General features: G+C 50.4%; 1 protein-coding gene across 3 annotated transcripts in view; it reads left to right on the forward strand.

Annotated features, from left to right (window-relative positions):
• DLGAP4 (DLG associated protein 4) overlaps positions 1-21,290 on the forward strand; it is a 331,900-nt gene that overhangs the window by 44,606 nt on the left and 266,004 nt on the right. The gene's annotated exons all lie outside the window — the stretch shown is intronic.

The following is a 21,290-nucleotide window of genomic DNA, read 5'->3' on the forward strand; positions in this document are numbered from 1 at the left end:
AGTCAGGTGCTCTAATTGGCCACAGCTGTTCTAGTTAATCTAAAGCAAACCTTCCTCCCTTGGCAGGGAATAAGGCCCCCTGCTAACACTCTTATGCTGCCCTCTGGCCATGCTGTATCACAACACATACACCCTAACCTAGTGCATCACACATGATTACACCACAGCAGACCAAATTCCCTGGCTTGTCTTGAACTTAAACTCCTTAGGACAAACAATTTCCTCTGTGTTCCAGCTAATGAAGACCAAAGAGCTCAGTCTGTGCTCAGCAGGGTTTGTGTTTTTGCAAGGGATGCCAAGAGAAACTCCCTTAGTGTACTATAGTGTCCAAGACGGTGATAGATCTGGGCCTTCGTCCCACTGATTATGAGGTACAAAGCAGAGGAAATGTTAAAATAAAGAGGATTGTAGAGAAAATAGATTCTTGCAAATCAGCCCCACGGGTTTGGTAACGCTGGCAGCAGTGGCGTAGCCAGGTGGAGGGAAGAGTGGGAGTGGAAAAAAAAAATGGTGCCACTCGCTGCAGCGCTTTTACTGGCGGGGCAGTGCTCTGGGTCTTCGACTCGCTCTGCAGGTCTTCGGTGGAATTTTGGCGATGAAGCTTCAGTGCCGCCGAAGACACCTGCAGCGAGTGAAGGTCCCACCACCGAAGTGCCGCCAAAGACCCGAAGCACAGCCCCATCAGTAAAAGCACCATAGCAGGTGGCTCCTTTTTTTTCACTCCTGGGTGAGTAAAATTAAATAGGCATCACTTGTGCTTGGTGGGGGAGCAGCTGCTCCCCCTCCAGCTGCACTACTGGCTGGCAGGAAGCTCAGTTACAAAGGAACAGATGAAGCTAGAGGGTGGAATTTTTAAATGTGCCTAAGTAATTTAGGAGCACAGATACCATATCAGTGGATTTATGTTCCTAAATTTAAAATGACCCCATCAGTTGTATGCTCTGTCACACACACAGGAAGCGACATCACCTGGCTGGATTAAAAGGCTCCCACTCTTCCCCCCACACTGTTAAGAATTACATCTCACTCTTTCCAGCATTGTCTACACCAAAAAATGTTCCCTTGTTGCTAATGTGAGGAAACTGAGGCACTGGAGGTTGTGGGTAAGATTTTCAAAAGTGGCCTATAATTTGAATCCCTGCTTTGAGACAGCTTGCTCTCTCAAGATGGGCATCTCAAATGTGACACGCCCACAATTAAAGCCACGTTTGAAAACCTTGAGTTTATGTAGCTAGCCCAAGGTCCAACAGTGAACTGTCGGCAGAGACAGGAATGAATGAATCCTAGGTCCCTATAGGTTGCATGGGGGCACTGACCCTTTAAGAGGCAGAGAAGTCCACAACACCTATGGTGTGCGAGGGGACAGAGGGAGATCTGGTGAGTCAGCGGGGCAGGAGCGAGCTGTCTGAAACCCAGGGGAGCAGGAAACAGCCAGAAGCTGCGTGGGAGAGCTGAGTTTGGAAAGAGAGGAGGAGCTGGAGGAAAGCGGCCAGTGAGAACTGACGAAAGCTGGGGACCCCTGAGGAACAGAAGGGTTGGGCAGTGGCCCACAGGAGGAAGGGAAGATCCAGCTTGCTCAAGAGGAGCTGAACCTAGAAACAAGACAGAGGATCCCTTGATCAGGGGTAGGACTCACAGGCAGGGAGGCCAGAAGGAGTGGGACATCAGAGAAGGGGGAACCCTCGGTTGATGACCTGAGGGCAGAGCCGTGGGAAGACTGGTCACGCTCAGGCGGGAGGCCTGGGGCAAGGGCCAGAGGAAGTGGAATCCAAGTGCTGTTATTGACTCACGCGTCGGTGACTTGCTGATGCTGTCCTGGGAGAGGGGAATGGAAAAACCTGCTGTGTGTTTGCTTATTGTGGTGACTGGGAAATGATCTTCTTACAAGGTTTGGAGGAAGTATTGCATAGGTGAATAAATTATGCCCAGAGGAGGGCTTTGTATCAGATTCTGAGAGACTATGTTCCTTTTGTGGGCAGAAGAAAGGGGAAACTGAGGTATGCACGCTTGTCTGGCTAGGGTCTACCAATGGAGGGCGCTCCAGGACAGCTGCCTTATAATACTATACCATGGTAACCACAAGACCACCCTGTCTTCTTAAAAGCCTGGAATGGGGTGCAGAAGGGCAGAGGAAGAGATCAAAAGGAGTCAAGGGAATGAGCGAGAAGGAGGCATTCATAGTTCAAGGAGAGGATGAAAGGACTGGGAATGGCAAGGCCACGTGGTACAGAATTAGAAACCAATACTAATCAATTTCACGCCCACTCCTGGGCATCTGTGCCAGTGTCACTGGTGGCCAAACCCCACAACAGCTCAGAGAACTGAAAACGGTTCCTATTTGTAGAACAAGCCACGTGTGGTGGGGTCCGCGTCCGACCTCCACTGGTGTGCAGGGATACTGCTAAACTGCTGCTGAGCCTGCAGTTGAAAAGCTCCCTTGAATTCACATCTGTATTGCAGGAACCAACTGGGCTTCTAATGAGACCAAAGCAGACAGAGACACAAGCTTCCACTCTCCAGTTTTTTTATGTATCCGGCTTTGCAAATGTGGCCAGGAAAGGAAGAAATATTCAGCCACTCACTCCAGCCTGACCACCTCCACTTGAATTGTGACAGTTGCTAGATGGCTCTGTTACTTCCTTGAAGACAACCTATATCAATACAGGTCAATAACCCAAAAGCACAAAGGCATAAATTTAAGAGGACAATTAACCATCCCTCCCTTTCCTAGTTCTGCTATTCCCTTCATGTCCAAGTCAGAGGAAGCAACTAACATGGTTTGTTTTTTTATGTCCAGCGATCACAGGCTGGTAAGGAATGGAGACAGACAGGCATCACCTCTAGGCATTAGGGCTACAGGCATTTCCAAGGTCATGGTGGCTGTGTGCTTTGTGTAGTGTGTTAATCCTCTAACAAAAGGACGGATGTCCAGTGTTTGTAGATGAGCAGACCTGGTGACCATGACAGTTGCTTGATTCCTATTGGCTAGTATCTGAGAACAGCATAAAAATGATAAAGTGTTGCAATCATTGATTGTTTTTGCCTGTATGTCATCCCCTGGGACACACCTCTGTGCAGAAGACCTGAAAGTCAGTGGTGTTCAGACAAAGAAAGCAGCTTCCAGAAGTCAGTAGAACAGAGTCGCTGTTCTGATTTCTGTCACTCCTTAGGAATCTTTGCTTTGTTTAAGAAAATTTAAGCAATTGTGGAAGGCCGTCCAAGTGGGTGGTTTATTATTCTCGGGGGTTAAAACAGACTGAAAAGAGAGGTGGAGCTCTCAGCGCACCAGGCAGGGGTGGATCTCAAGGTGGGGTAACTTTAACCAATCTGCTGTGCTGACTGTAGGTGCAACTTGGCAGGGGAGATCTCCATATGTGTTCAGCAGCACCAGTCAAGGGGGAAGGGAAGCCCAGCTTTAAGAAGAGCTGTGAGTAGCTCCCTCCTTCCCATGCTCCCTGACTTTAACCTGTCATTGATCAACATTCCACACTGATAATGTATTGTGCCAGATCCTCAGATATAGTCTGGTTTAGTGTTTTTTAATGTGATGTAGCTGCTAGAATTGGAAATAAGGAGGAAGGAGCCGGCACCACGAGAGCAGACAGCTCTCCCTAGATCACCCATGATCCAGGGATATCAGTTACAGAACGGTTGATCCAGCTCTTGAAGTCCCCCCCCACTCCTTATATCCACATCTAATAGCTAAGCAGAAGGGTTGGCGGCCCAATCTTGGTGTGAGGAGGCCACTCAGCTTTGGGCCTTCATCAGGCTAAGGTCACAGGCTTATGCAACCCCAGAGAGCTGTAATTATGGGGAAGGAAACCAAAGCAATGAATGAAAGAGTGAGGAGGAATTTCCTACTAAAGGGGAAAAGAACTAAACATTTCCGTTTAAAGGGGAAATGGTCACTTGTGTGAGGAATTGATTTAGAATTTATTATAGCTTTTCAGTTTTCTTCCTAAAATACCAAATCTGGGACAGAAAGCTAGCTATGCGTGCGTGTGTGTGTGTGTGCGTGTGTGTGTAATATTTTATCTTGACATCAAAAGGAAAATGGGACATATCTGTGGCTATGTAGGGAAGAAAGGACACTGTCGGCTCTTCCGAAAGAAGAGGCTCTTATTGAAGGCTTTCAGACACCTCCTGGGAAGGAGAATAGGAAATGAGGACAGAGAGCAGAGGATTGAAATTATGCTGGGTAGCCACAGAATCAGATTGTCTCGTGACCTTTTCATGTCCCCTCCTTTATTAAATGGAGAGCGAGATAACCTTTTTCATTGCATTTTTTTTTAAAATGGAAACTGTGAATAGGTGACAATGGGAGAAGCTTGGAGGGTTTAGATCTGGCTAGTGGGGGAAAAAACCTTCTACCCATTGTATGCAAAGCTTGACTGCATCTGGGCTTAGAGTTAAGGAAACACTGGAGCCCCCACCCCGGCACCAAGGAGTGGGTGGCCCATTTAAATCAACCCTGGATATGGGGTTTGTGGTGCAGGATAAAAGGGAGTTTCTCTGTAGGCTGGAGGAGAGGGAAGCAGTCTTGATCCCAGGTCACGGCTGAAGGATACTGGGAGGAGTTGTGATCTGATAGTATGAGCAAAGGGCTGGGAGTCAGGAACTCCTGGGGGGATCTGGCCTGTTGGGTCTCTTTTCCCCATTTGCAACACTGGGCTCCTAATACTTAGGTTCCTGTCTCAGATAGGCTGAGGTGGGGGCTGATTAGCTAGTGTTTCTATAGGACTTTAAAGACAAGATAATTAATAATAATAACCAATGGTTTCCCATCTGCAAAGGAAACCCCAAAGTCCCAGTTTTAGCTTGAGGAGGGGCAAGGCAAGCGGAAGGTTGTGCCAGATTCAGCAAATATCCAAGCAGTGCTTCCCTTGATTTCCAGTGCGTTTACACATGGGTGCCTCGCTGAGGGTGAGCTGAACAGCGAACCCAGCAGGATAGTGCAGCCACATGCTAACCAGCAGCAGCCACACACTAAGCACGGAGCACTGCGTACCGAGGCAGGACAGCTTTCCATGTGTGTCCTCTGTGCCTTTGGAGACTCAGACGCTTCGAGAAACAAATGGAACCAAAGTTGCCCAGAACGTCCGGGTGAGGTATAAGGGCCAGAAAGCACAAAGCAGGAGCTTCAAAGAGCAGTGCCACGAGCAAGAGGCCGTTTGCGCCCCGGGCTTTTATTTCATTTGAAAGTCTGGAGACCTCAGCTGACATCCTTACTCGTCCCAGGTGAAAAGAGCCTGGTGGCTTCTCTCTGGTCCTCAGTGGACATCAAAATGTTTGCTCTCTGTTTGCACCTGAGACCCGGCATGCTGCAGGCTTGGGATGAGATGCATCAGCCTAGCTGGCAGGGGGTGGCATTGGGAAGGGCTGGAATAGGATAGGAGGTTGTGGGTCAAAATGGGGTCCATTGGCAGAGCTGTTGGAAGCTAAACAAGAGGCAGGGCTAGAATAGTAGGGGTGCTAAAGGGCAGGATTGAGGTGCACTGAGGAAAGTGTGTTAGGGTCTCAGGATGGTAGCAGTCAGCAGAGGGGAGGGGGAGAGGTCAGGAATGCAGTTCCTCAGCAGCTATGCAGTAGAAGCTTTTACATCAGCCCTTCATGTTAGAACAGGCTTTAATCACCATTATTAAAAATGAATTAGTCAGTGGTAGGACCATTAAAATCCACCAGACTTCCCCCAGCCTCAACACAATCTTTGAAAAACCCTTCTTTCCATACTAATTAGCTAGAACTCTTGGCCAGTACATTGTCGGTTCCAGCCTCACACTTCACTGTGTGATCAGGGACCAGAGCCGCAGTCCCTGCTCCTTCATGCGGATCATACCAGGGATGAACCATAAGGAGACACTTTGATATGTTACAAATCCCATCAGCTGTGGACATGATCCATCACTTTAAATTGCCTCTCAAGACGGGGAGGCATTCCTCGTGGAAGGACAAAACTCTCTGCAGTGACGTTTCTGTGGCAATCCCGAGGAGGCTTGGATCTGCCAAATCCTCCTCTTCCCCCCTCCCCCCCATAACAATGTGGAAATGCCTGAAAACTGAGGTTTGGTCCTCTCCAGCTCTGGGGATTTGTGTGCAGACCTCAAAGCTAGGTCACTCCACACCCCTTAGTTCTAACCTTGAGTAGTGCTGCCTGGGTCAGGACAATATTTGAGCCCCCTAGGAGATTTTGTTCCCTGGTTCAGATTCTCCTTTTGGGGGGTAGTGTTGGACTCTTCTGATGGTTTCACTTGGACCTCTGCCAGGTTAGTGAGTCAACATGGTGCCATTGCAGTCAATGGAGCCATGCCAGTTTACACCGGCCAAGGATCTGGGCCCAATACAATGCTGTGTGTCCTGTTTGCATTGGGTTGCATCCGTCCATCCCCCACCCCTTGCTGCCTACAAACCCTGCCTCTAAAATTCACTTGCAAATGAGCAGAAGCAGAGAGCCCTTAGAGGGACAAGAAGGGCAATTCCCATGCAATGGGCTGAAACCTGCATATGAATATAGGGAAGGCTTCTGCACCTGTTACCCCTGGTTGGGGGAGCCAGAGGTAAGTGGCATATGGAACTGACCAGAGGCACAGATAGCTCCATGTTGTTCTTCTCAAAACTATTGTTTTTAAAGTTAACGTAGCGCTGACATGCTGCCAGCCTTAGGGAGCCTAGCCCTCTATGCACAGGCCTGGCAGTGCTAGTGTGTGCCATCCTTACCCTGCCAGGTGTGCCTGCTCAAGCCCTGCCCTGAGGGGAACACCTCTGTGGTATGAGAATCTAGCGATGAGACGCCCCATTACCATAGAATTGGAGTGCCTCCCAGCACCCCAGGGAGGTAGGGCAGGGCTGTTATCCCCACGGTATGCATGGGGAATGGAGGCGACCAGGGACTTGCCCCAGGTCACCCAGCAGGCTAGTGGCAGAACTGGGGCTAGAAGCCAGGTCTCTGAAGTCCTAGGCCAGTGCCCTACCTAAGAGAAATGTACATTCCAGTGCCCTACCTACAATGAACTTACAAGCCCTGCCCCCAAATGCTAATGAGGAGCCCTCTCCTCTGCATACGCTGTTTGTATTCCATCACCTTCCATGGGCCTCTCCCAGCTCTTCAGCACCTTCAGGTACCCAGGCTCTCATCCCCCATCTCCTGCCCTGGTGGGGCCCCTTGCTCTCTCCCCTCAGTAGAGCTCTCCCTTTCTTTCCTCCTCTGTGGGCGGATTGGCCCTGCCTTCCTGTCCCCACAGCAGGTCTCTGTCACTGGTCCCTGGGCTGCCTTTTCTTCCCTCCTTTCGTATTGCTGAGGGTTTGTGGGGACTGGCTGTTCCCATTGTTTGTTCCCCATGGCCCTTCCATTCTATCCCACCCATTGGCCCTCCTCCTCATCTGCCTCCACTGTGCCAGCTGCTTGCAGCTGAGCCTTCTCCACCCAGCTGTCCCATCTTGTGCCCGGAGGCCGAATGGACAGCATGGTGGAGGAGCCAGCTGAGCTGCTGCCAGGCAACTGCGTGGCCAACAGGGAGCTTACCATGCCTCTGGTGTTGGCAGCTGCTGCCAACCAGATGCAAGTTCCCTCCAAACATCGGGGGACCCAAAGCTCCGGGGTGTATCAGCCACGAAGGCCAGCGTGTTGTGGCAGGGAGCAGGGATAAGCCCGGGTCATCACTGTGATGAACTCTCCCTCTAGGTTCCTGGTGATGGCGTGAAGGTAGAACCTCTCTGAGCCCTGTATGTGCAGCTGTCTGCTCAGCCATGTGGTCTGTTCTTTGCCCTCCACCAGCGATTCCTGTTTTGCTGAACCCTCCTGGCCCCCCGATGTGCCTTATTCTAACAGCTGAGGGAAGAACAGCAGAGGTCGCAGTGTATTCCCTTCTTTCTCTTTCACTGGGTTTCTGATTCTCGGTGATGAAATGAAAGGATGCAAGTTCTCTTCCTGGTTCAGGTGTCCATGCGAACACAGGAAGAGGCCCGGCCTCATGCACTCCACGGGGACAGCGACAGTAACTCCACATCGTGACTCTGGGCTTGGGGCATTGACCATTGACACAGAGCATGCATTCTCCTCCTGCCAGGCTCTTAGTGCCAAGATAGCCCATCTCTCCAGCCAGGGGGCTATCGAAATCCTGCCTGGGGCCATTTTCTCCCCTGAGGTTGTGAGCTTCCAATCACCTGGTTCACAGCCCGGGCTTGGGCTCGTGAGGGCTTTGTTTACAGAAGAAAACTCTAGGCTGTCTTGGGACTTGCCCATCGGGATGTTTCTGTTGCTGTCTCTGCACTGAGGGCGCACAGACAAAGCACCAGCTGTCTGGGTTTGTTTCCAACAGTCCTGGATTCTAGAATGAATTGCCACTGAGGGAAGAAAGTGCCCCAATTTCAAAAGAGAAGAGCCCAGTCACAAGGTACTGCTTAGCCCTGCCCAGAGTCCAGGCCCGATAGTGTTGGGTTTTTCTCCTATTTTTCCCCTTCAGGAGAGCACACATTCAGGAAATCTCTACCTGTTTAATACACAGCACGGTTCACTTGGGTCAATTCTAGAGTGACATTTTGCAGGGCCCTCCTTGGAATGGATTTTTTCTCCTCCCTGATTGAGCTGGCTGTGCAAGGCCAGTCCTGGAGAGGAGGGGATGACAAGAGCATCCACTCTCTTCCATGTGGCATTGCTGCAGAGCAAGCCTGTTAGCAGGCAGTCTTGCCACAGGGTATAAATTAGAGCTGCAGAAGAGGCTGCTCTGGGCTCAGGTGGACTCCAGAGAGCCAGCATAGCTGACACCAAGGTGTAGCGAGGGGAGCTGCAGGGACCAGTGCTGGGTTTTGGGGAAGTGACCCTTTCCCCCATTCATACTGTGTCTCTCCCTACAGGGATTTAAACCTTTAGAGGAGAAGGAGAGCAGTTGTCCTTGAATTGGCCAAGGTCATCTCTGGTGAGCCAGTGCAGATAACTGATGGCATGTGGTTCATGCCTACAGCACCTTGATTGAATCAGCAGCAATTAAGGGCAAGAGATGGTGGGAGACTGACAAGAAGAGGGACTGAAAAGGCAAATCAGCAATTGCCAGATACTGGCCAGAGGTGGAAGTCGTTATCTCCATAAGCTGGAGCTGGCATGATAGACTGGGTACACTAGACTATGAGCCTCGCTCTCCCTTTCTCTGGAGCATGGTGGCTCGGTGCAGCAGTGTTGAGGGAGGGAGAGTCCTGCGGAGGCATGGGCAGAACTCCTTGCTGAATGAGCAGGAAGGAGGGAATCTCCTGTTTGAATATCAATGCCTCTTGGAGGACAATGATCCATGGGATGGATCGACTAGGTTGGAGACAGAACTTTGTGGGGAAGCTCACATTTAAATGAATACAGAAGGCAGACCCTGTGTCTCTGGAGGAGGCCACCTTGTCATGGGGCTGCAGTGACAGGGACTAATTAAAATGGAATCACAATGAGGGGAATGGCACATGGTACAATATGTGTCCAGACAATGATCTCAGACACAGCAGTGTAAATCCAAAGTAGCCTCACTGAAGTGGATCTGGTTACCCTAGATTTACACTAGTGTAAGTAAGATCAGAATCTGTCCCAGTGTTGGGAAGGCCTTGATTGGATGAAATCCTTTCACACACTAAGAGGATTTGTCCCCCAGCAAGGTCATGGTTGAGAGACAACATGCAGCAGCGCAGAAAAGCCCAGGGCTGAACCCGTGGGGAGGCTGTTTTACCTCTGGGAGAGGGTGGTGCTTTCTGGACAGGGGTATGATACACAGATGTAGTAAGGGAGTTTCCAGGACCATTCAGCATGGCTACATAGGGCCAAATTCTCCTCTCACCTTTGTGGGACTCCATCAGCTTCAGTGGAGTCACAGCGGTTTCACACTGGCATTAGACTAGCATTTGGCCCCAAAATGCGTGAGGTCTAGGTAGGGCTAGGTTGAGGTGTGCTGGTGAGGCACAGTGGGATTTAACCCCATGTGGCTCCCCCTCTCGTTCTGGAACATTTCTGATGAAGGGTGAAGTGCAGTGCCAGAAAAATGGGATCAGAATTATGACTGAGAGGAAGGGATAGCTCTATGGTTTAAGTATTGGCCTGCTAAACTCAGGGTTGTGAGTTCAATCCTTGAGGGGGCCATTTAGGGATCTAAGGCAAAAATCTGTCTGGGGATTGGTGCTGTTTTGAGCAGGGGGTTGGACTAGATGACATCCTGAGGTCCCTTCCAACCCTGATATTGTATATGAGCACCCTCTATCCCTGATCAATACCATGCAATTTGATTTGCTAAAGGAGTGCAAAGTCTACCTCTCCTAGCACTCTTCCCATAGCTGCCCTAAAGAGAAAGCTTAACTGACCTTTTACCTGCCAGGACCCGAGGTTAAGTCCTGAAGCATCTGTTTCTCCTGCTGCAGGTGCTAACAACAGTAGTGCCTAAATCAGCAGGAAGTCATGTTCCCTGGGGTTTGCCTTGAGGCCTTGAATCTTGTCTTGGTAAGTAAAGGCAGGTGAGATCAGTTGGAAAAATTCTGCATGGAAATTTGTACACAAATGTGTTGACAGTTTGTTTCCTGGGATTCTGCACCTGGAAATCTTGGAAGAGGGAAGGTGGGGCAGGGTTCTGACAAATTTTGGAGGCCTAGACATTTGTCCCAGGATTAGAATTTATATCTGCTGTTGCCTAGACCTTCACCCAAGTCATTTAGCCTCTCCATGTCTCAGTTTCCCGGTAATGTGAGGCATATAAGTAGAAACTCCTATTAAACCCAAGTGGTGGGAACAGAGCTCAGGTTGCTTTGTCTCCCAGACCTCTCTGCTCGCTCCGTCAGATCTTTGGGCTAGTCAGGGAGGCTGTGCCCTCCTTGTCAGAAATTCGCAGGCGGGAAGCCTTGGCTGAAAGTGTATTTAGCATGTCCCTGACATCCCAAGAGTGGAAAATGCTTTGCAGGGGGAGGTCACTAGTTGTTGCAAGGATGAAAAAAAATGCCAGTATTTCAGACGTTTCACAAAAAGGTAAAATTTGCCTAAAATCATTTTTTCCCAGTATGACTAATTAGGCAGGTAGGTGAAGGAGGAATTGCTTTTAAACGACTTGGATTTAAACTACGCCCAATTGTAATGGGTGGGGTGCAAATTGGCAGAGCTCATTGAGGTCAGCGTTGGTTTACACCAGATGAGAATCTGGCCTCCTTTTCTGTTCATAATTTGGAATTTCAAACAGTTGAGGTGGGGGGTTTTGAGGAGGGGGCTGCAGTTGTGTTCACCATTAAAATGGTTTCCTTCACCTCCCTAGGGCAATGGCAAACCCCCAATGTCTCCTTGGGTTTGAACCCCACCCCTATCATTCCCAGGTTCCTCAGTAGATGGATTGTGATTGCTTCAGCCCAGTGCTCCCATTAGCTGCAAGTGGAAGAGGAAGAGTTGATCTGAACAAAGCACTAAAATAAACTTGCCGGGTTCAGCAGATGGAGAGAACAGTCTGGTAAAACATCCAAATAATGGCAGGAACCCACAGCACGCTCTCACAACAACTGCTTTGCAGCATTCCTCCTCGTCCACATGTTTCCAGCTCACTCTCTCTCCCACTGATCTATCTGTGTGTCTAATTTGGGCATTCTGAACATACGAACAGCTGGACTTGAATGCCTCCTGGACTATTAGGAGTTGAAGGCTGTGCCATATGCCATGAAAGGTAGTTTTCCCTTTGGATGTGAAAAAAGGATTCAGATTTGCTGATAGACCTTAGTAATGATGATCATGTTAATGATCCACCTGCTAGTAACATACAGGCAAACAGAGAAATGCCTAGGGAGGTTGTGGAATCTCCATCTCTGGAGATATTTAAGAGTAGGTTAGATAAATGTCTATCAGGGATGGTCTAGACAGTATTTGGTCCTGCCATGAGGACAGGGGACTGGACTCGATGACCTCTCGAGGTCCCTTCCAGTCCTAGAGTCTATGAATCTATGAATCTATGAACCAGTGCGATTTGCCGACTTTTCTTAAATGTGATGATGGGGAAAGTGTCAGTTATATTTTGCTGGTCTCCGTTTTGTAGTTTCTTGTAACTGGTTTTTTTAAACGTATATGCTTAACTGAGGGCTTGTGTCATTAGTTAGCTGCTGGCTAACTGAGGCTGAGCCTACACTACCCCTGACGTTGGTGTAATGTATGTCACTCGGATGTGAACAAGCCACACCCCCAGCGATGTAAGTTGCGCGGCGTGAGCAGTGCTATGGCCACAGGAGAGCTCCTCCTGCCAACGTGGCTCCAGCCGCTCATGAAGAGGGGTGGTTTAGCTAAAGGAATTCTGCTTTTTTTTTGTGCCAGCTTCTCATGGGACCTAAAATATTCTGTCTGGTTAAGACCAAATATCAGTGGAAAGTTTAGCAGGTCCTTGGATCCATCATAGGTTATCTATCAAGAGCAAATAAAAAGTCCAGTGAAGAGCGTGCCCTTTGTCGTTTCTATCTTCCCTGGAAGCTGTACTCCCTCTCAGGGTCTATGACACAGAGAATCCCCACCATGTTTGCTGATCATGTGTTCGCAATGTCCCCCAAAGCCCTGGGAAAAAGTACATCAGGTGTGTTCATCTTTCCACCAGAGAAAGAAAAATCATTACCGAGGAATGCATGAGCCACTCAAACCTGAACTCTCCCTGGCCAATGGGAGATGAAGTAGTTACGTCAGGTGTCAGTGGAAGGAATTTCCCCATGCATTTGCAGTAAGACACCTGAATTGACAGGGACCTTGATCTCATAATAATGTGGGATGTTCTGAAACACTGCATGTTCCAGACAGCTGGGACCAGTAATATAGTCCCCAGGAGCTGTTGGAACTGCTGAGCTCTTTCATCTCCCTTTGACTTCAAGGGGGTTTGAGGGAGTGTTGCACTTGGTGGTGTTGAGTGGTCTTCATTTGTACGGCTTGCCATAATAGCTGTCTGGGCTGGCAGGAAGGGAATGTGTTGAGGAGGAGTAGGAGAGGGATTGAGAGGAGGCTGACGAAGGAAAGATGCATCCCCCTTCGATGCTGGATTGCAGCTCCCTGGCTTGCCATGCTGCCGAGTGCAGTACTTGGTTTGATGTGCTAAGGAGAGGGCCTTTTAAGCTGGGTGGGAGTTAGTGCCCAAGTCCCACGGCGTTTCGATGGGATTTGGGCACCTCCTTCATGCCCCTTGCAAATCCCAGCTTAACCCACAGCTACATTTTGGGGGCTTCAGTGCCTCTCTCCCTCCTGCATTTTGCACATTGGTTTCTGAGTTGTCCTGGCCAGAGACGAGATGGTTCTGGCTTGCCGTGAGGGGAGGGAAGCAGGAGATTTCCCTCTGCCCAGGGAGGAACCTTTGGCTCTTGCTGGTGATCTTGATGTTTTTAGTTGCTGCTCTTTTCTTTCTAAGCCATTCCCCCCTCAGTTCATCGCATTTCTGCTGTACCCTGCCCTACCTAGTGCTCTTGTGCTGGGGCTTAATTGCCAAGTAGTTTGTTTGGAGGATGCTGAGCGAGAGAGCAGGCAGATCCAGCCTGGCTAGGAGAAAATCCCTGCCGAGCCAAATCCCAGCATGGCAAATCCCCAGTCTGCCTCACCTGCTTTAGCTGTTTAACCTTGTCTAACTCTCTTCCTCCTCTAATCTAGTCCCATCAAGCCCAGGCTAGCGTGCCTGCCTGCCTGCTCAGTCCAGTCTAGCATCATCTGATCTAACTCATCTGCTCTAATCTTTGTGCTCCCATCCTGGCGTATCTAGGCCTGACTTGATCCTGAAATCCTGACCCAATTGCAACTGTGCAGCCCTACCCCAGAAATCTCCTTGCATTCCCCCCCCCCCCGCCCCCACTCCAGGGAAAGTGACCACCAGGGTCTGGGTGTGATCCACAAGCCAAGGAGACTCCAGCAGCAGGGGCCTCATGTGGCCCAGCCTTCCTATAGGCAGCAGGGGGTGCTGGGCTAGCAGCATGGGACCAGCTCTAGCCACCCACTCCAGCCCAGTAGCAGCTGGAGAGCTAGGGGGCCAAATTCTGTTCTGGGTTACACTGGCACAACCAGGAGTATTTCCAATGACTTCAGTAGGGCTACTCTGGATTTATACTAGTGTGGATGAAAGCAGGATCCGACCTGCTGTGTTTTTCCCCAATTGACCATAGCATCGTTTTAGATCTTTGTCGTGTTCCTTTCTGGCGCTGCCCATGTTGCCATCCCCCTTCTCACTTCCTGTCTCGCTGCGAGTGCTGGCCGTTAATTGATGGAGTGCTGCAATGGGCATGCTCAGGCACTGCAGCTTGCTGTGTAAGCGGCTAGCTGCCTGGTGGCAGGCACAATCAAACTAGCTGCCTGGTGGAAGGCACAATCAAACATCGGCTACAGTGTGGAGCAAGCAGCTGATCAGACTAAGCACAAACTGTCTCTCCTGAAGCGGCTGCTACTGCATTAGGAGGCTGGCTGGCGGGCTGAATCCCAGCACGTCGCGTCCTGCTGGGTGGATCACACTGCACTGAGACTGGTGGGGAATTGATCCTGGATTCCTTACAAGGGCAAAATGCCACTTGAAATCAATGGGAGATTGGCTTGAGTAAGGAGTGCTAGTGAGAGGATCCTGGCACGAGCGCTCCAATGTGTGGATCATGCGGCACTCAGAAGCTGCGAGTCCAAATCCAGGTCCTAGTGCTGTGGCATGAACTCCTGGCACTAGTGATCCAACACGCATGGTTTCTGCTGCACTCACTAGCTCCGAGTCTGAGTCCTGGCACTGGTTCTCTGGGCCATGGATCCTGCTGCACAGAGCTTGACGCTAACCAGCAGCTGTGTCACTTCAGAGTTCCTCCTACCCAGACACCATTTTTCTGGGAATGCTAAATAACCCTAACACTCATGCACAGGACCTTGCAGGCCCAACACCTTCCTAGTTTAGCTTCTGTTGCGATAGAGGAGCTTTTGGGAGGGCAGGGGGAGTTAGGTGTTTGATCCAGTTCAGATCTGCAGTCTGGAAATGACCGTTTGTGAGACACAGGAAAGACGAGGCTGTTTCAGCGAAGGCTGAATGGTTTGAGGGCCTGTTGCAAACTCCTGCCTGGCATAGGGCTGTGACACGTTTGAGGCATGACCGTCACTTGGAAGCCTTACCTGGATCATGCTTGTGAAGCAGGGACAGCTTCTTAGAAAGGCCTGTGGCTCGCTGCCATTCTTGCGTCACAGGCTGGGATTCCAATTATGCAGTGTGATGAGATGGCGTGTCCTTTTCAAAGCATTGATTTCTTCTCCTTTCATAGCCTCTCTCATTGGGGTTTGAAAGGAACATCAGTTTAGTGCCCAGATGAAAGCAGGGGGACAGAAATATAGGAGGAAAGGGGGTCATCTGGGACTGAGTTTAGGTTGAAACTGGACTGCACTAAATCTTGGCCTAAACTTAGGTCAAAGCTTGTTTTATCTAACTGTTTTCCCTCATTCTCAGCAAGTCCCTATCCTCAGCATTGTGGGGCAGTTCTCACTTTGTTGGGCCTGTCCAGAGACAAATAGGGTTAGTTTATAGGGTACCAACCAGACAAACACTGTGGGTTAGTGGTTTAAAGAGGAACATGAGATTTAGGATCCTGGGTTCCATATCACAGCTCTTCTGCTGATTCACTGAGAGACCGTAGGTAAGTCATGTTGCCTATCTGTGCCTCAGTTTCCCCAGCTGTAACATGGAGGTGGTACTTACCTACCCCACAGGGGGATTTGTCAGACTTGGATTGTACAAAGTGCTCTGAGGACCTTGGACAGCAAGAGCTATACAATTGCAGTGTGTTCTTATGATTAATAATACATACACTATCCATAATGCAGGTAGAACCCCTGCTCAGCCATGTGCATTGTGACACCACGACTGTGTGTTCTGACCAGGTCATGCTGAATTCCCCAGCTGTTGGGGTAATGCCACATTGCTCTGTCATTGCACAAAGCCATTCATTGGGATACAATGGTGTTGTTCCCACAGGACAAACATCTCAAGGCTCTGACTCCATGCTGGCCTCCACCAGGGTCTCTGAGCATGTTTGTTCACTCAATTATTTCCCCATTTTTTGACCAACCCAACTGTGAGGATGTCTACACTTCATGCTATTGGTAGGCCTACACTGCAAATAAATAAATACATAAATCAAACACGACAACCCCATGGGAAAACTCTCAAAGCCTGGGTCAGCTGACTCAGGTTCACTGTATGGAGCTAAAAATAGCAGTGTAGACGTTCCCACTTGGGCTGGAGCTGAGGGTCTAAAACCCATCATGGGGGGAAGGGCCTACCCTACACTGCTATTTCTAGCCCTGTGGTTGACCTGGGCTCTGAAATTCGCTGCTGCAGGGGAGAAGAGGGGGATTGGTTTGGGGGTTTCTTTTGCAGCATAGACAAACCCTAAGCCTGGGCTCTGATTCAGGTTTGAGTCCAAGCCCATTGCAACTTTGGTCCAAGCCCTGTCATTTTGCAGTGTAGATGCAGGTCAAGCTGCAGCCCCGAGTCAGAAGGTCTGTGCAGTTCAGTGTGGACGCATTAGCATGGTTGTGAGACCTGGATCCAGCCATTGTAAAATTAGGTTTATAATGTAGTGTGATGCCCAAGGGTGGGCTTGGAAACACGCAGCGCACAAATCCAGTCCACAGATCAGACAGGCGGGGTGGGATCGAGGGGTGCCAGAGCCATACTGGAGAGGTGGGGTGGGGTTGAGGGGTGCTGGAACCATACTGGGGGCAGGGCGTCGAGGGGTGCCGGAGTCATACCCATACCGGAGAGGTGGGGTGAGACAAGGAGTACCGGAGTCATATCGGGGCAGGGGTGAGGGGTGCCAGATCCATACCAGAGAGGCAGGACAGGCCAAGGGGCGCTGGAGTCATACCGAGGGTGTGTGTGTGAGGGGTGCCAGATGCGTACCAGAGAGGCAGGACAGGCCAAGGAGCGCTGGAGTCGTACCAGAGATGGGGGCAGGGCGAACATGGGCTCTAATTGTTTTACTGTCTGAACTATAGTTGTGGCACTTCTTTTGTTACAGTTTATGTGCCCAGGGCTTTCTTTTGTAATAAATTACCCCACAAAAGCCATTTGTATTCAAAACACTGGACTATTTCTGGGGACTCTGAAGGAGGGATACCGAGGCTAGCACACGTGGTGTGCCCCAGCCTGCCACAGGAGAGTACTCCGGTGGGGGCACCTTATGACAGTGCCATTTTCTCATCCATTGCCAGTGTTTTCTTTCATCTGCTTCCTGGGCCTCCCCGTTGGAATCCAGCTGTCTTCTGCTTTACAAATACTCTTTCCTCAGTTACATGCCTAAGCTGCAGGATCTTCCATTCATCACTGGAGTGTGAAAGAAAGATTGGCACTGCGGAGTCCGCTGGGCCTGGCAACTTCACCGAATAACACAGCATTCCGGAAGATCACTCATTTCCTCCCCAGGAAGGCCCCACCATTGAGCACTGGCTTTTGTCCTCCTCCTGCATGTGCCAAACAGGTTACGTTTGCGTGACACCTGGACCCAGTTCAGGTGTTTTGCTGGTGAGGACCATGCTGGGAAAATTCCAGCCTGACTTCCCCAACCATATGATTTGGAATCTGGTTCAGCCTGTGTTTGGTAAAGGAGCAGCCTGTATCATAGTCCAAGCTGTAAAGGCATCCTGTGTCCTCCATCCTGCGCCCCTCACTGGGGCAGATCCGGAGGCAACACCTTATTTAGAGCCGTCGGACAGTGGGGAGGAAGGTCAGTTCTGAGGTTTTGCAGGCATGGTTTTCTCTGGAGCAACAAGTCCTAAGCTACAGGCCTGGAAACAGAAACTAAGCACATGTCTACACTGCAGTTAGATACCCGTGGCTGGCCTGGGCCAGTTGACTCGGGCTAAGGGGCTGACTAATTGGAGAGAGTCCAGCAGAGGGCAACAAAAATGAGTAGGGGACTGGGGCACATGACTTATGAGGAGAGGCTGAGGGAACTGGGCTTATTTAGGCTGTCTACGCTGCCACTTTCAGTGCTAAAACTATAATTATTCAAGGATGTGAAAAAACACGCCCCTGAGTGACAAAAGTTTTGGCGCTGAAAAGTGCCAGTATAGAAAGTGCTTTATCACCGGGAGCTATGGCTACCACCCCTCATTTGGAATGGTTATGTTTTATCACTGGGAGAGCTCTCCCCTGGCGATAAAGCGTGACTGCACTGCCTACATCACAGCACTGTTGCGGCCTCGCTGTAATGTGGGCAGTGTAGACATACCCTTAGTCTACAGAAAAGAAGAGTGAGAGGGGATTTGATAGCTGCCTTCAACTACCTGAAGGGGAGTTCCAAAGAGGATGAAGCTTGGCTGTTCTTGGTGGTGGCAGATGACAGAACAAGGAGTAATGGTCTCAAGTTGCAGTGGCGAAGGCCTAGGTTGGATATTAGGAAAAACTATTTCACTAGGAGGGTGGTGAAGCACTGGAATGGGTTACCTAGGGAGGTGGTGGAATCTCCATCCTTAGAGGTTTTTAAGGCCCGATTTGACAAAGCCCTGGCTGGGATGATTTAGTTGAGGTGGTCCTGCTTTGAGCAGGGGGTTGGACTAGATGACCTCCTGACGTCTCTTCCAACCCTAATCTTCTATGATTTACACGTATGTAACCCAGAGGCAGTCTGCCCTTCAAGGCCCAGTCCTGCATGATGCTAAGAGCTCTTGACTCACAGGGAATCAGGCCTGCCATGAGCCTGCAGGATCAATCCCTAAGTGACGGCTGATGAGTGTGTCCGTTGTTGGCTCAGGGTGCAGGCTGGCGGAAACGCAGTCTTGTTCCTGTGGGAGATAGTGGAAGCTTGTCACTGATTTTGAGGGGAGCGATGGGGCCCTTGGTGGGGAAAGAGCAGTATAAAGACAGCATTGTCCTAGGGGAGACGTGCTAGGTGACTTGGAGGCAGTGGTGGTCAACAGGACAAGGCATCCCTTGTGGAATAAAAGAGGTGACCTCGGAACCAGCCCTTCTTACCCTGTGCTCCTTCTTCCAAGGCGATGCTCTGACAGAAAAGACACCCCTCCTCCGTGCTGGGCTTTGAGCCTTCCACTGTGAGATGCTGAGGCTGCACAGAACACACTGAGTGGGGATCCAGTCTCTTTACCATTCTAGTGGATTCACCAGAGGCTCCAGGAGCAGGATGGGTACTTGAAAAGAGGCAGCTTACACGTGCCAGGAGCTGCTGGTGCTTCTGCACCTCAGAACACAAATCCGCCCCAGCCAGTGCTCCTGCACTACTCCCCACAGCGACACCTGCTGGGAGAGGCTGAGTCTAGATTAGCTATGATTGGTTGCTCCCGCCCCATTTTCAACATTTGGTCTTGAAAACTCAGCACAGATTAAATTGCAGCAGGGCAGGTCTGTGTCTATGTAGTTTGCTCTTTCTAATGTGGGCGTGGTATAAGAGGCTCTTTGAATGCATAGGAAAGAAGCAAACAGGTGTTCATAGCCTGAGGTGGGAGGGCCAGTGGAAGCGGAATGGGGCTGATAGTTTTTTGTGTCCATCTCCCATGCACTCTCTGAGGTGGGGGCATATTTCAGATCCTTTCGGAACCCCTCCTACTCCTTCCAGGGTGCTAATCTCCTCGCTCTTATTCCCAGGAGCATTCATACAGTGTCATTTAGGGCCTGGGAACTTCACAGGCAAATAAGGAAGGGGGTCGGTTTCAGACAAAGTGGGAGTAACTCCACTGAACCAGAGCTGGATGGGGCCCTGGTGACCTTGCCTTGCGCATGAGGAATTAGTATTTATCCAGAGAACGAAAGCCGTTAGTTTTTTCTAGTGTTCCTGGCCAAGCTGGAGCCCTGTAGGTGATGGTCCCAAGAGAGGGAGGCCTGGGGCTGATGAAGAGGATGGAATTTGGGGTTATAGGACAGTCTGTTTAGCCTGTAAGCTCTTTGGGGCAGGGACTGTTTCTCAGTGGGCATCTGTACAATGCTTCCTACCATGCTTGAGGCCTCCGGATTGTGTCTCGCTACAAACAGTGCATAATAATAAGAGGGCAAGCACAGTCCTGGGAGGAGATTACAGAGAGCTGGCGAGATGGGGTGTGAGGGGAGGGTGGGGTTTGCCACAATGGGGCAGTGAGGTTTCTTCTTGGAGAAGCTGGGGTTTAGAAGCCTAAAGTCAGGCTTAACATGTTGCTCCTTTCCTTGGTCTCAGGCTCTGCCTGTGCCCTGGGGCGCTTAGAACGCCTCTCCGTATTTTGGGGACCTAGCTGCAAATGCTCTCCCAGCGCTTCATAAAACACCAGGGGCATGCAGGCCAGGGGAGCCTTAGCCTTAGTGATGGAGTACGAGGAGCTGCTGTGTCAGTGAACCATCCCATGAAGGGAAGCTCTCCTGCTTCCCATCACTTCTTGCTACTTAGGCAAAGGTGGAGGTGGCAAAGAAGGCACTTTAATTCCAAGAGCAAGGGCTAGATTTATGGGGCTAGACACCAGCTGGGAGGCAAAGAGAAGTGTCAGAAGATGACTGGCCCCTTTAAGGGGTGATGGGCCCTGCCCCACCTGTGGCTCAGTCAGTTCTCCTCCCCAGGTGGGGAAAATCAGTGCTCCATAGCAAGAAGGTCATGTGGCTAAATCAGCCCTGGCCTGGAGATTAAAGAGAAGCCTCCTGGGAGACAGAGGAGGAGAGAGAGTGGGGTAGACAGGTGGCAAGGGGGAAAGACAGAGTTAAAAGGGGCCAGCTCAGAATTGATGAATGATGGTCATAGCTAGCTTAAATTCCCCCCTCCTCACCCTAGAAGGAGGGCTCTGGGAAACCAGTGTTGGAATTGAGAGGCCAAAATCTAACTGATCTGCTGTAAGAGATTTAATCAATGAGACCCTCACAGTGTTGTCTCAGTTTAAAGTATTCTGCTTGGGAAGGGTGTCTGACAAGAGCTAGCCAGGGGAGTAGAGGGCAGTTTACTGGGCAGGCCATGCCACAAGGGGTATCCGGAGGAGTGGTTGTCTGTCACAGGTGGCAATGTTTCCCATTAGCCTGGCAGCCCACAGCCCCCCAGGGTAGTTAAATCAGACCTGTGTCCCTTTCATCCTCCCCAGATGTGAGCAAATACACTAAGTACCTGCTCAGTGACACCAAGTGCCTGTGTAGACCTGTTGGAAGAGTGGACTGTGGGTGAGGGCAGCCTGAGATTCAGTGGGGGGCTATCACATGGGGACCCAGTGTGGGGCAGAGATTATAACAGAATGAATTTTCTCCCTTAAGAAATGGTGAAAGTTCTGGGGGTGAGAGGAGGGGGAGACAGACCACTGCCCATGTGGGGCAGAAGGAGTCTGGGGATGGGTGAGAGCGGGTGGAGACCACCCTTCCTCATGTGGG

This window comes from Chelonoidis abingdonii, chromosome 14 (genome assembly GCF_003597395.2).
Source record: "Chelonoidis abingdonii isolate Lonesome George chromosome 14, CheloAbing_2.0, whole genome shotgun sequence".
NCBI lineage: Eukaryota > Metazoa > Chordata > Testudines > Testudinidae > Chelonoidis > Chelonoidis abingdonii.